Here is a 14,791-nt window from a genome sequence, read left to right on the forward strand (position 1 = left end):
AGATAGTTTTGGATATATTGTAGATTGTGTTTGTAGACTTAAGATAGGTAGCAAATGGTTTTCAAGTTTTGGATAGCATTGTGTTTTCAAAAAAAACCAATTTGTTTTCAAATAGACACAAGAAGCAAGCAGAGTTGCAAATAATCCAACTGAGCACAAAGAAACTTGGAGGGATGGGGGAGTCTTGACCTTTAGTTTTTTTGATAGGTTTGGACAAGTTTAAAGACTCAATAACAAACATGCTTTATCCATATAACCAAAAAAGTTAGAGAAGGAAAAACCTTTGTCTCACAACTTATGTGCATGTGCGCACCTCACACAGTCATGTCACCCCACTAGAGGGTGTGGCCCATGTCTTTGGTGTATTCCAAGGGCTCAATAACATATATTTTGAATGAACACCCTTGTGGTAGGGGTTAGGTGTGTATACCACCTTCCAATGCCCAGGTACATGGCTATGGTGAGGATCTACATGAGAGATTCTTCCCCCTCCTTGTACAAAGATTATGCTCCCTTTCAAAGGTAAACTGGGTAGAAACTAAGAATTTTTTACTTAGATTCCATTCATATTAATCCCCAGTGGCTTGAAAATCAAAGTTAAAACTAGAAGCCCACACCAACATCTAAAAGTGCACACACTTGACTAGCAAGACAAGGGTTGGCACTAGCCAATGCAACAAATAGAGCCTCCTCTTGATATGCAATATCAAGAATCAAGAGGAATAAATTAACATGGCTTTGAAGTCTTTCACTCTACAGAGCTTCTTTATTATAGTGAGTTGGAATCTTTGGCAAAAGGAGTGTGCTCATTTGGGTCATTCCCAGAGGTCAGATTACTTTGGCAGGCCCTTTAAGGGTTGACTCAGATTGATGCTTTAGATCTAAGGGTCCAAGTTTCTAATTTCCTTCAAGGGGAAAGAGCATACTCCTCGACCTTATCACCTTGCCCAAACATGCAAGACATGTTAATCACTAAGTTAGCTTAATCGATCCCAATTCATCCTTCCTCAAGATTTTGATTCCCTAAAAGGAAATCATCATCCCTTCATTGAAAAGGACTCCTATAGGAGAACCAATAACTTTCTTGCCTCCTTTAGGTACCATTTTTTAGAGGCTTCTAGGTTTCTAATTTACTCTTGGACATCACTTCCAAGTAGTAAAGAGTATACTCCCCTATTCCCCTATCTTGTACCCTATGAAGTTCACAAGCCCTTTTTATACTATGTGTGAAAAGTAATAAAGAAGACACAACATTTAAGTGGGTTTGAAATAGGACTTTGACATATGATCTTTGAAAAGCATCCTACAATCACACAGTCAGTACATGTTTTAAATGTTTTGACAAGGTGTCTTCTTCAAGCATCCTACAAACCACTATTAAGTTATAGATAAACTAGAAATCTGAATGAAAATGCTTCAGAAAAAACACTACTAGTCAAATGTAATGATAAACTAAATTCTAGAAAACTATATTTTACATGTGCTATTGCAAAATTTCACATGAAATCATGCATAGGCCCACACAAAGAAGTGATATGCACCACACAAGAAATCGCACATTTATGCACTTTTTTGCACAAGGAATTATAGAGGAAGAGGTGAAATCTTCATCTCTTCACATGAAAATGAGATTTTTCACATGAAAATATGAATAATTATATAGACAAACGTGGTAGAATCATTAAAAATGCAAAAAATAGAGTAATTGAGGCCAAAAAAATTGATTTCTCGGCCCCACGGTGGGCACTAGAAATGTATATGTGAAATGCAGGCCTCAAATCCTCACACACACTTCAACACAATCATTACCTAAGAGATCATCCCAGGATGAACGTAGAATTTTTCATCCAAGTAATTCAATAGTTTGACCTATTGCCTTCTATCTAGGAGGATTTTTCCTTTACTCTTAGAACAAGAAGTGAGTAACTAGAACCCTAGTATGAAGGATTTATGCAACTATATGAGAGTGCAATTTATCTATATGTATGCAAGTATTAATCTAAGAATAAGAAATAGTATTTAATCTATATGTATGCATTACATTAAGCTAAATGTCATTAAAATACATGCAAATGAGAAATCTATGTGAGAAAAATGAATAAGTATTTCAGCAAAAATTTGATGCATAAAATATTCAACCTCTATATTGAGGAATTGAAGGCCTCTTAGATAGAGTTGCAAAATTAGTTGATGGTCAAGATCAATTTGGATGGACAGTCAAGATTAAAGGTGAGATTCAATTGAGATGGAAACTTCCTTATGCAGGTGAAGTTAACTATTTCAGATCTGAGTGTGTTGAGTAGTTAACTAAGCTTCACATGAGTGTGAGAACAAGTTAACTAAATTCATTCCAATTTGAGAGATAGTTCACTCAAAGTTTCCATTTTAGAATTGAAGAGAATATTTGGAGAGACTATTTAGTTTAATAAAATGAGATACGACCTCATAAATCCATAGACTTTAATTAATTGAATAATTAAATTCAATAATTAAAATGAGGACATTATTAAATTAAATATAGTTAATTTCTTTGCATTATTAGCTAAAGAAGTAATTTAATTCAATTAAAGTATGAACACTTTTAATTTAATTTACTTTAATCAATAGGTTTAATGTAGCTAATTTAAGTGAATACTTTAGGAATTAAATAAAGAGTGTGATTAATGTAGATTATGGTTTTCTACATCTGACACTTAGGTCAAGTAGTGATTATCAGAATCAAAATTTCCTAATGCAATAGGACTTAGGAATGATTAGTAGACTAGAATTGGTTATCATGGAAATGTGCCAATTTCAGGGTATTACAATAAGCAAGCGGTCCTCTCTACTTACCATTAAACTATCAAGTTCCCCTTCAATGGTACTAAAGTTTCTATTCCATGGGATAACTCTATGTCCATCAATACTCTTACTATTGAGTCCTTAGTACCAGATAATAGAGTTGGTGATAAGGGTGGGTCTATTCTTGTTGGTTGTGAGAATAAGTTAAAGATGTTGAATATTGGGATGGGGAAATGTTGAATTGACTCTATTTCTACACTTCTAGTTTCTCCTCATTCTTATGGTAGACATTCAAGAGCTATGAGACCTTCATCAGTTGTTATGATAGTCTTGTTAAAATATTTAGGAAAGAAAATATGCTGAGAGGGGGTTTGATTTTATATCCTCAAAAACATTATACCCTTTCAATTCTGATTAGCCCTTTGTATCCACTCAGTAGACATGCACAAATACTAAAATAAAAGTAAATATAACCATTGACCAATGTACTTTAATATATGCATGTAAATATAAATTATAACACCATAACACATGACATGTAGATTTGGTCATGCATAAACCCTTGGTTAGAGGGAAAAATATGGTGGGGATGATACCCACAAATCCTTCACTACTAAAATAAGAGATCGTCTTGTTAGGGCTATAATATTTATCACTCCTAGTGACTTACTCTGTTAGGAGTAATACAACATATGTATAAAGATCTACCTTTCTCAAGGATTTTATAAGATAAAAAGAAATGTGTACTCAATTAGGAGATTTAAAAATAGTATATTAATTATACCTTGTTAAAGGATTTATATGCTACAATGAGAAGAAATAGTAGAAAACTTTGATTTGATTGGACACAACTTAATTTTCTTATTTAGATCTTTGATATTCTAGATTTCTTATCACCTATATTGACTAATATATTAAATCCTTTCTTTTCTTCTTGAAACTCTAATTTTTAGTATAACTAACTTCACATTCCTCTAGCACATCCATATAATTCTTTCAATTATAGAAGCTTCAATAGTGAGTCTTTCAATAACTTCAAAGTGTTCCTTGTAGGAACTTAAATAGAAAAACTTTTTCCTTTTTCAAACCTTGACCTAATTAGGATTTAGTAATTTTCTATAGTTTTCTCTTGATCTAAATCAACAATCTAGAATCACCTTTTCCATCATATTATCCTTCTTGAATTTCACTAGTCCATATTCTACTTTGGTATCATAAAAAATCATTTCTCTATTCCCAATAAATCTTACCAAATACTTTCCGCAATCTATACAATAATTTTTCCTGCTCGATGGAATTGAAATACATAGTAATCTATACCATTTCAAAATTTTATATGCTTCCTATAAAATTCATTCTATACAATGTCCATACTCAATAGGAATGCTAACATATAGTCTCCTCATGAATCAATTAATCTTATCTATCTTGGGGAAGTATGTTCTTATTGGACTAACCACCAACATTTCCCTTTAAGATTCATGACATGACCTAAACACCTCCTATGTTCTAAAAGTATAGTGGTTGTATCAAGCATTGAAAGGTCAATCTTTTGGTACAATGACAACTCTAGCTTGTAACAAGTGGTATCAAAGCTTGGTCATAGGTTTGCATCTAGTTGGGTAACACTAAGGAAGGGATTTTTGGACTAAATACCAACATTCCCCTTTGAGATTCATGACATGGCTTAATCGCCTCCTATGTTATATAAGTCTAGTGGTTGTATTGAGCATTGAAATGTCAATCTTTTAGTGTAATGACAACTCTAGATTGTAGTAGTTCTCAGTAAACATATATCTTCATGGTGTACATAAATCTCAACTATTACTATCTCATACTTATGCTTATATTTAGTCTTGAATCAATTAATACTATAACTCAGTATCTTCATTCACCAACTATACGTTTTGCACTAATGATATCAATCAATGTGATTAGGAGTAACATTCTCCCCCTTTGGCATTACTAAAAAAAAACTTTTTGCATGATAGCTCAATATTGACTTAGTAAAAATTAGTTTCAGTCCCCCTAAATACATACTTCCTTCACATCATGTCTTGATACTCAATATAGCATGTATTTTTCAAAATCTTTTTCAAAAATCTTTTTTTATAAAACTTAGAGTTTTTCATTTTATTTTCAATCCTTATATCTCCCAAAATAGCATATACTCAAAAAAAATTATACTCCCCCTATCAATAGATATACATACACATAAAAAACCCCCTATTTTGTCACTTATGCCAAAAATTAAATTTTTTGAAATTTCACTTAAAGCTTATGCCAAAATGATTAAAAAAAATTTGGTGGCTCTTTATCATAAGTGTTATAGAAGTGTCCCATTTGGACTTCAATATTTTGAGGGTTTTATTCTCCACTTTCAATTTGGCTATCAATTCAATAATGTGATCTACAATTGATAATCTAGGTGCAACAATCATGGTCTTTGCCTTTGTGATATGTCTTTTATAATGTATGTTTTAGATAAGGTTCAATGTCTTGTGTGTTGGTTCCCCTTAGGTTACTAGGTGCTCATAATGTCTTTTTAAGCTTTCTGTGCATAGTCCACATATTTCCTAATTTTCAAACCATGGTCTATAAATGTTTAATTCCTTATGTGTATGGCTGAAGTAGGGATAGGATCCAAAAACCATTGTGTTCTTGGAATAAGTCACATAGGTGAATGCAAAAAATGTGAGATGTGAACATGTATCACATTGAAGGCTCAAGCTCTTGAGTGATTCTTAATCACTAAAGAAGAAAATCAACAACACTTGATTTTCTCTCTCTAGAAATGCAATGATATAAGATCATGCAACCTAGCACAGACCTGAGCTGAGATGAATGTGGTGGGACCTATAAGTTAGTAGAGTTATTTTAATTTTCATTGGTCTATGTAAATCTATCATGTATTTGGCATAGTGAATCCAAGGTGCACTCACTTTAAAGGAAGATCAACAATGTTCATTTTTTGAATGATCTATAAAGACATTCACAAACATATGAGATGGTAACATTTATTTCCCCAGTGAAAAAATGCACTTTCAAGATAGAATCCACACTGAACATCAAATCATCATCAATTTTTTTGATGTATCTCACAAATATAATGTGAAAATGTGAGATCTTGACATGCATTTGGGTCTAGCACAAGAGGAATGCTCAATGGGATGTGTATGTTAGTAGGGGCCTAAATCATCATTGGTCCACCTAGAATTTTTTAGTGGTCCCCAATAAGGATAAAAAGGTATGAGCTTAAAGTTATCAAGATTAATGGTTCTCATATCTTTGTGAGTTTATCTCTATAGGAACACAAATATATGAGATCATGTCATGTGTCCATCCAATGATGAGAGAAATAAAAGCCACTTAAAGGAAGATTTTGCACATGGTTAACTCAATGGCTATGACTTAATCTTTCATTAAGGGAGATTCAATGATGAATAGACACTCTAAAGGAGGATCAATGACCCACATGTTTTTGCAAGGTCTAACATCTACCTCATGAAAATATGAGATCAAGAAACATGGTTTATTTCCTAGTAGTGTTGAATTTTCAAAGAATCTCACATGACATTGTAGTTTTATTTTTCATTAGTTAAGTAGCAGGGCCTAAGTGATGACATGGATCATCCATGAATTTCAAATTGAGATAATGGTTGTCTAATGTAAATTAGGTAAGGATATAATCAATGATGGAAATTCAAATTTCTTACTATAATGAAGGAAAAGGCCTTTTCACTCATAACTAAAGTTTTTTTGCATTAATTAATGGTTTTAGTGCCACTTTGAGAGAGTTAAATTTTTTTACCTCAATCTGTATTGATACCCTAATGCATGCATGATCCATAATTTCTATGATTGTTCTCATCTAAAGCATAAGAATTCAAAGCAAGGTTTAGTGTGATTTTTCTCAGCAAGAAAGGCAAGTATGTAATAGAGTTATCCCTTCAAGTTTCCAAGTGATTACTTTCATAAGATTTGTGCAAATTCATGGAATTTTCTTAGATAATTTGAAGTTTTTGTTATCATGAATGCTGATGATATTCATTTGGGGGAGTATATTAAGCATAGGAGATTTTTTTATCATGATTTACATGTTGTACTCATGATTGTGTTTGTCATTGATCTCAACATAGTATTGTTTATGTGAAGACTAGCAAAGTAGTAGAAAGAGAATGAGGTTGTACAGACTGTGCATTAAGGATGAGGTCAAGCATAGTTTAGGATATGTTCTACATTGTATCCTAATGAACTAGACAATTGCATGCACAGAAAGTCAAAGACATGTAAGAATTATTCAATAATTACAAAGGACATTGTGTAGATAGAGTACTTGACAAGTAGTTTTTGATGTTTGGATTATATCTCTTAATAGGGATAGAATCATGATGAGAAAAGTTAGATGGTGATATTATACACCCTAATGATGAATTTAGTGAGTTTTCAAGGTCATAGGTTGCATGCATGAGAATTTGCATCTATTGTGAGCTAACAATGGTTTACAATTGTGAAAAGATGTAATGAATTGTAATATCTTAATGAGGTACTATTATAATTAATTGGGAAAGCTTCAAGGATAACTCAAGGAATTATTCTAAGAATATGATATAAAGGAAGGTTATTTTCCAAATGATGCAGTATGAGAAAGAGTGGGAATTCTATTGTATGTAAGAAAGTGATACACGAACTTGGTAAATGTGTGTAAGCAATCCAAGGGATTATTTGATGTGAGATTGATGATCTAGTATTGAGATTAGAAGAGGTTTGGTTTGATCAAGAGAAAAAAAAAATATTTTGAAATATTTCATTCTATTATTATAAAAGGAATAATATAGAGATTAGTTAGACATTGTGTTTAGAACTCCTAATAGGGTTGGTGTAACTCCTAATAGGGATTCAAACTCTCCTAATAGAAACCGATATGTAGTAAATCTATTTTATTAGCTCCTAAAGAGTCCACCCTCTTAGAAGGAACTTTTATTTTAGTACATCATTTTGTGGGTACCATGCCCACCAATGTTTTCCCTCTGATCAAGGGTTTCCCTAGTTAACATATCTAGTGTTATTGTGTATGTGTATTTTCTTATGGTTTCTATTTATATTTCTTTCATGGTAAAAGATTAATAAGGTTGATAAATGGTTTAATAGTTGGATAAATTATTCAACCCCTCAACCCCCCACCCCCCCATTAGCTATCTTGGTGGAATTTACTTTGTAACAATTGGTATCAGTGCATCAAGTCCTTGAAGGAAAAGCTTAACAACTTAAGCAGATCAATAGTAGGTCACTTCAGAAAAGAAAGTCCTAAATTTAATGGAGTTAACTATGATAGTTGGAAATAGAATATGAAGTGCCATTTTCTATGATTGGGTCCAGGGTATTGGCCAGGGTATTGGCTGATGATAAAGAATGGAAAGAAGATTGTGGAAGTAAGAAAACTTGAGGACTTTTTACAAAAAAAGGTTGATATTTTTTAGGACTTTTAGACAGACTCATGCATGTTGATGATGATCACTAAGAATAAATCTATTTTTGGTACTACTAGATAATAATCTATAGATCCATGATTGACCATAATGTAGGATTCATTCTGAGTCTATAGCTAAAATCCAACCACTAGAAAGGCCTCAAGATATACCATCATGTACCTTATGTAAGATAGCGTATGTTTCTTATGAATCAAAGCATCTGAGGATAAATGGGTCAATGGACATGATGACATATTCAAAGGCTTATTGGATAGAGGTTATATTGAGGCTGTTGGACAAGTTAGGTAGTTAGATTTGGGGATAAACAACTAGATATAAGAAAGGATTGGGAGGATTGAGACCAATGACTTCCTACATGAAGGTTGTTTGGGGCAGCTCCAAAAGACTTTGTGGTATGTTAAACACTAGAACATTGATATTCATGGCATCATCTTTTTCATTTTTTATCCTTGGGAGCTTCTTCGATTTTAATTTTTCATTGTCTAATGGCATCTTTCAGTTTTCACCAAGAGATCTATTCTTTTCATTTTTTTCTTTGTTTTCAATTTTGCATCAGGAAGATGGAATTAACTCCCCAAAATATGCCAATGTGTTCTCTTTAGGAGAAAATTCTTCTTTATGATTGTTAATCATAATGCTTTCATAGATTTCAAAGTCTAGTACAAGAGTTTCATCATTATGGAATTGATCAAAAATTGACAGTCCACACTGGTCCCTATCTAATAGTTTAGGATAACTTGAGAGGATGTCATCATCAGTGTTGAATGGGCTCTAGTTAAAGGTATATATATGGATATTTTATTTAGTGGTAACTTTGAGGTCATGATTAGAAGCTGGAGGATTGTTGGTTTCAAGTTGGTTATCTTCAAATGTCTTTTCACCATTCAAAACATTTGTAGTCTCACATGTAAGTACCTTAGTACTAGGAGAACCTATTCACAATGGTTTGAATACAAGCCCCAAACTAGGAGGTCATACTTTTGTAGTGATAGGTTTGATTATTCCTTGTTTTTGAGATCCAAGACCACTACATGGATCATAGCCTTGTTTCTACATGATAATAAACCAAGGTCCATACTTGTTAGGAGATATAAGAGTGGGTTCTTGTTCTTCTTTTTCTTTCTCAATATATATAGATGTATTCTCATAGAAATGTTCTTCAACTAGGCCACTTCTACTAATGAAATTGATGGAAGTGTAAGTTTGTGTACTAATCTTAAAATGTTGTGCTTGTGATAGTTGTGATTGAACATAAGATTGGGGAGAAAGTGGTGACTCCATATGTGGAATACTTGAGATATAAACTATTCTCCACACCCATTGTCTTCAACCTTCATCTTTTCCTTATCCTTACTGAGGAGTATATCTGTGTCAACATATTTAGAGGAATTAGTGGGTTTTGCTTCATTATTTGTTAGGACTTGGTATGCAGTAGCATCTCTCAAATTAGCACAAAACTAGAAAGGGTTTGGAAATTGATGATATGTAGAGGGCACTGCTTTCATACCATGATGCCAAGGGCATCCTAGTATCATATTGCAATTCATTTCTATATCTAAGACCTAGAATAATGTATTCTTAATAGCTAGACCAACCCTAATGGGTAATATGATGATGCCTTTGAAGAAGTGTTCAACATCATCATAGGCCTTTATTGTGATTCTCAAAGAGGGATCTACATCTTCTTTAGAGTAACCCAAACCCTAGACAACATCAAGGGTACAGATGTTTAGTCCTGCTTCACCATCTATTAAGACACGTCTAACCTTGGCATTATGGGTAAAGACTTCAAGATGAAAGGGATAATTGTGGTTGGGTCCATCTTTAGGAATATCCCAAGGGGAAAAGGTGATATGTTGTTATGTGGATAGGTTACTGACCATGGCCTGGAATTGGGGGGACACACATACTAGGTCCAAGATGGATATTTGCATAGGGGTCTTGTCGAGATGTTCAACAAGACTATAATTAGATGAAGTAGGACCATTAGGTCTACTAGGGGGTGTAGGTCTAGTAGAGGCAGTAGGTCTAGATGGAGCTCAAAGTAGGGTGATCTTGGTATGGCATGTAGTAACCACATAGTGAGGGTCTTCAGCCTTTAAGGTGAATGTGAATATGCAGTAATTAGACTCATAGTTGATGGTGTACCCATATCTAGTGTGTGTGTGTGTAATTCACATTAGCTTGTGAGTTTGAGTTTGAATTAGAGGCCTTCTCTTTGTCATGATTACCCAAAGGATCTTTAAAAATAGTTTGATCATATTTGGATGCTAGTAGTGATGGATTGATTGTGATCACACCATCATCAATAAGGTCTTGTATTATATGTTTTAGCTAGAAACATGAGGTCTTATGTCCTTTGGTATAGTGGTAATCATAAAATGTTTTTTCATTCCACCAAGAAGCTTTAGTTAGTGGTTCATCTTTGATCATAGGTAACTGCAGGAAGTTATTACTGAGTAATTGTTGAAGTGTAGTCTCAAAAGGTATCTCCAAGGGTGTGAATTTTCTATCTTTTGTTCTAGGATGTCTTTGAGGTCCATCCTATGGGGAAGTCTTAGTTTTTTGTTGTAAAGGTGGTGTTTGATTGGGAGTTTATGAATTCGTAGGGTTTACACCTTTCAAAGTCAATTGAGGTTGTGATGTGCTAATTGTTCAAGCATCCACAATACAATTCTTGTTCACATTCTTATTTTTGGAGAAAAATTTTTCCTTGTCATTAGAAAAGTTAGTGTTTTCTTTTTCATTGTTCATCCTAAGGATTCCCTTACAGATAAGAGCATCTTTAATACTAGCCCCTTTTTTCATCATCTTGGAAATGGTGCTTTGAATTTTGATCTTGAATTCATACATTAAGTTGCAGACTAGGTTTTCAATGCATAGGTTAACTTGTTGTTCTTCAAGAATGTTTAGTGATCATTGATTGACTAAGCTTTTCTAGCATAGTAAGAATGTGATAAATGGTTCTCCATAATTTTGTTTAGTTGAGCACAAATCAAAAAGTGTCACCTCATTTGTAATTTTGAAGGAAAAGATGGAGATGAATTTTCTTCCAAATTTAACCAAGATTTGATAGTACCTAGAAGTTTGGAATACCATTTGTGTGTGGGCCCACCTAGAGAATGAGGGAACAATCTCATGAGGTAGTGGGCTTATCACTAAGTTTGGTACAAGAGGCACAGAATTCCCTAATGTGATCAATAGGGTTTCCTATTCCTTGGTATTGTTTGAATCTTGGAGCCTCAAAGTGTTTCAGGAATGGAGGCATATATAGACTTTTATCAAATGGATTAGGATGTAAGTCCCTTTATGTATATAGAGCCTATTTCTTCTAGACTCCTAATGCCTCAACTTGTTTGCAAATTTGTTTGAATTGTTGTAATAACTCTTCATTAGGGTTCTGCATGATAGCCTTCTCTTTAAATCTTTTGTGTCTATGGGTAGATCATTTACTATGGCAAGAACTATGTGTACTTGGTTCTGATATTTATGTGTTTAAAGAGTTAGGTGATATGTTGCTAGGTGGTGGAGGCATGTTAGTATCTCAAAGACAAAAGGGTCCTTATTGTGGTACATGTTGTGGTACTTTTTGTGGTATTTTTTGTGGTTTCTATTGTGGTATCAATCTTGATTTTTGTACCATGTGTTGTTGTTGCATCACTTGTGGTGGTTGTTGTTGAGATACCTCTGTTGCTTGCATGTGAGACCATGTATGTGACTATTGTTGGAGAGGTTTTTTTTGAGGTTGTTGTGGCATATGTTGTTGTTATAACAAGTGTTTTTGATAGGAAATTTTTTGCTCTATGTATCTTTGTATTCCAATTGTTGTTTGAGTTCCTCTTGTTGTTTAGAAAATATGGCTTGTTGTTGTTGGAATTGTTGTTTGAGTTGCTCTTGTTGTTTTTGAAATTTTGGTTTTAATTTTTATGATAGAATATTAGTCGTTTCATATACTTATGAATAGTATATTACTTTATTTAATAATTTATAATGCTTTATTATGTTGTTAATAAACTGAATTATCCATATCATAAGATTGGAAGGCGTAGTAAGAGAGGAAACTAAATATTGTAAATAATGTTATGAGTAATATTTAATGTTTTCAATTATATTTAAGTTTTTTTTTAATAATAGAAATAAAGTAATAAGGTAATTAGAAAAATGTTCTAAAATGATGAAATTGGTTCACCTAGGAGAGGGAATCGACACACGAAATGAAATATGGAACCTTAGAAAACCTAATATGTCTTGTATGTCTTAGTCAAAAATGTATTAGCATAGTGGATTAATTAACTTTTAAAAAAAAAATCTATGTTTTTTTTTGCCCTAATATTTTGGGCATGACAAGATCAAATGAAAGATCTAATGGATCACGGTATCACAATTTGTGTTACAAATGTAAGAACTTTGGACATATTGCCAAAAATTATAGAGCACTAGCTAATTAGCCTAGACCTTATCAAAGAAGTAGTTCACCTATATGCTAGTTATGCAACAAATTTGGTCACATAGCAATATTTTTTACAATGTACATGAGGAACATCAATAGGAATCCAAATTTTAGAAGGAACAATAATAGAAATGTTAGAAGGAATAGAAGCAACAATAATAGTCAAAAACATAAATTGAGAGAACATACAGAAGAATTTAAAGAGGTATTTGTCAAAGAAAAAGATTCATCAAGTTCCCATGTAGTATTGGAAGAACATTACTTTAATGGACCTTGTATGTGATTTATCCTATTTGAATTAAGCACCTTTCTATTAAAGATTGAGTACCCGAAAGACAAAACTAAAGTTAGAGACCAAGTTAAGAGTTGAAAATTTAATATGAGGTAGAAGATGAAATTTAGAAGCTATTTTTAAGTGTACAAATTATTTGGAGATTGAATAATGTTATATGGAGAAAAAAAGGTTACTAGTACTCATAAACAACTTTTTGTGAATTGTGTACTTACACAATTAATGAAAATATCAATTTGGTGAGATATAAGCCATGCCTACAAGATTATATGTATCATTCAATCATGTGAAGAATTAAGAAGAAATTAAGAGATAATTGATAGCAAAGTGAAGGAGAATTGAAGTACTTTCAAGTACAAACAAAGAAGCTCTAGGCATGCAAAATCTACATAGTTTTCATAATTACAATTATATTTTGAAGCTTTGAATCAACATCAATGGAGAATCCTATAGTTTGTGATGTGAGTGATCTAGGTATAAATTCAAAAAGAACCCTTATGTATCTTTGGAGGATGATCCACTAGGAGAATTTTCACAAGTTCCATAGATTGTTTGCATGTAGAAGATGTAAGAGCCTATATACATTGTAAGTTTGAGAGAATTGGAGACAATTATATTCATAAAGATCTAGACTTAGCGTGCAACAATGACCTATCCCTGAAATAAGAGTTTGCATATTTGAGTGACTTAAAAATTGTTAAGCATATGTTTTACACAAATTTTGACAATCTTGAATGGAGAAAAATTCAAGAAGGCATATTTTGGGTAGGAGAAATCCCTATGATGACAGACAATAACATGATTCATAAAATTACTTGTTTGAGAAATGAAGGATGCAATCCTATGAATGAGAAAAATGTGAAGAAGATGGTTGAAACCAATTTGAAAACCAAGTCTAATGGAAGAAACATGAGAATAGACCTAATAACTAGAATTGATGTTAGGGTTATTAGCAAGATCATTGGCTACAAGATGAACTAAAATTCTAGAGTGAAATTTGTGTATGTTGGATTTATCCACGCAGCATACCATATGGTATCAAAAAGAGAAAAAGTTAATATGTGCAAGATTTTAAGTTGGTAGTTACTTGATAACATTGAGAGTTTGAAGAAAATAAAGAATTTTGTATTTAGATTTGAATCTCTATTGACACATGTATTCTTTCAAGTGGTTAGTTAGATCCTTCGTATGATAGATCAAGAATGGAACAGTGATTAGTATACAATGAGTTTGATAACTTATCATTATAGGAACCAATCTAAGGAGAGAATAACAAAGAATATTTCAAGAATAATGAATATTTTTTCAATTAGTTATGAAACAAAGATTCAAAATTTCACCATCCTTGGTTGAGAAATACAATCATTGATATTTTCTTCATGGTTGAAATAGATGTTACATGTATGGAAGCAGTGGAACCAAGAGTAGACCCTATGGGTTATGAGATGAGTGAACAATTGATTGAAGGATATGCAAAGATCATCTTGGAGTCTAATAGGGATATGGAATATCCTAGATGGGGGACATATGAAGAGAAAGATAAGGAAGTTCATAGTAAACTTCATAGAAAGGATATAACAAAGAAATTTGAAAAGAAAATAGAAGCTATAATAAAAGAATCAAGCATAACAAGAGAATAATATAAAGAGGCAATAGTTATAGCTATGGAGATGAAGACTAGTAGATAAAAGAGGTCTTAGTTTCTACACCACTTGCAATTGCAAGAGTAGCAGAAGGTGTCATAGTCGTAGGTCAACCCACACAAATCCCTAGTGC

The sequence above is a fragment of the Cupressus sempervirens genome, chromosome 7 (assembly GCF_028749045.1).
Source record: "Cupressus sempervirens isolate cs-2001-9-10 chromosome 7, ASM2874904v1, whole genome shotgun sequence".
Classification (NCBI taxonomy): Eukaryota; Viridiplantae; Streptophyta; class Pinopsida; order Cupressales; family Cupressaceae; genus Cupressus; species Cupressus sempervirens.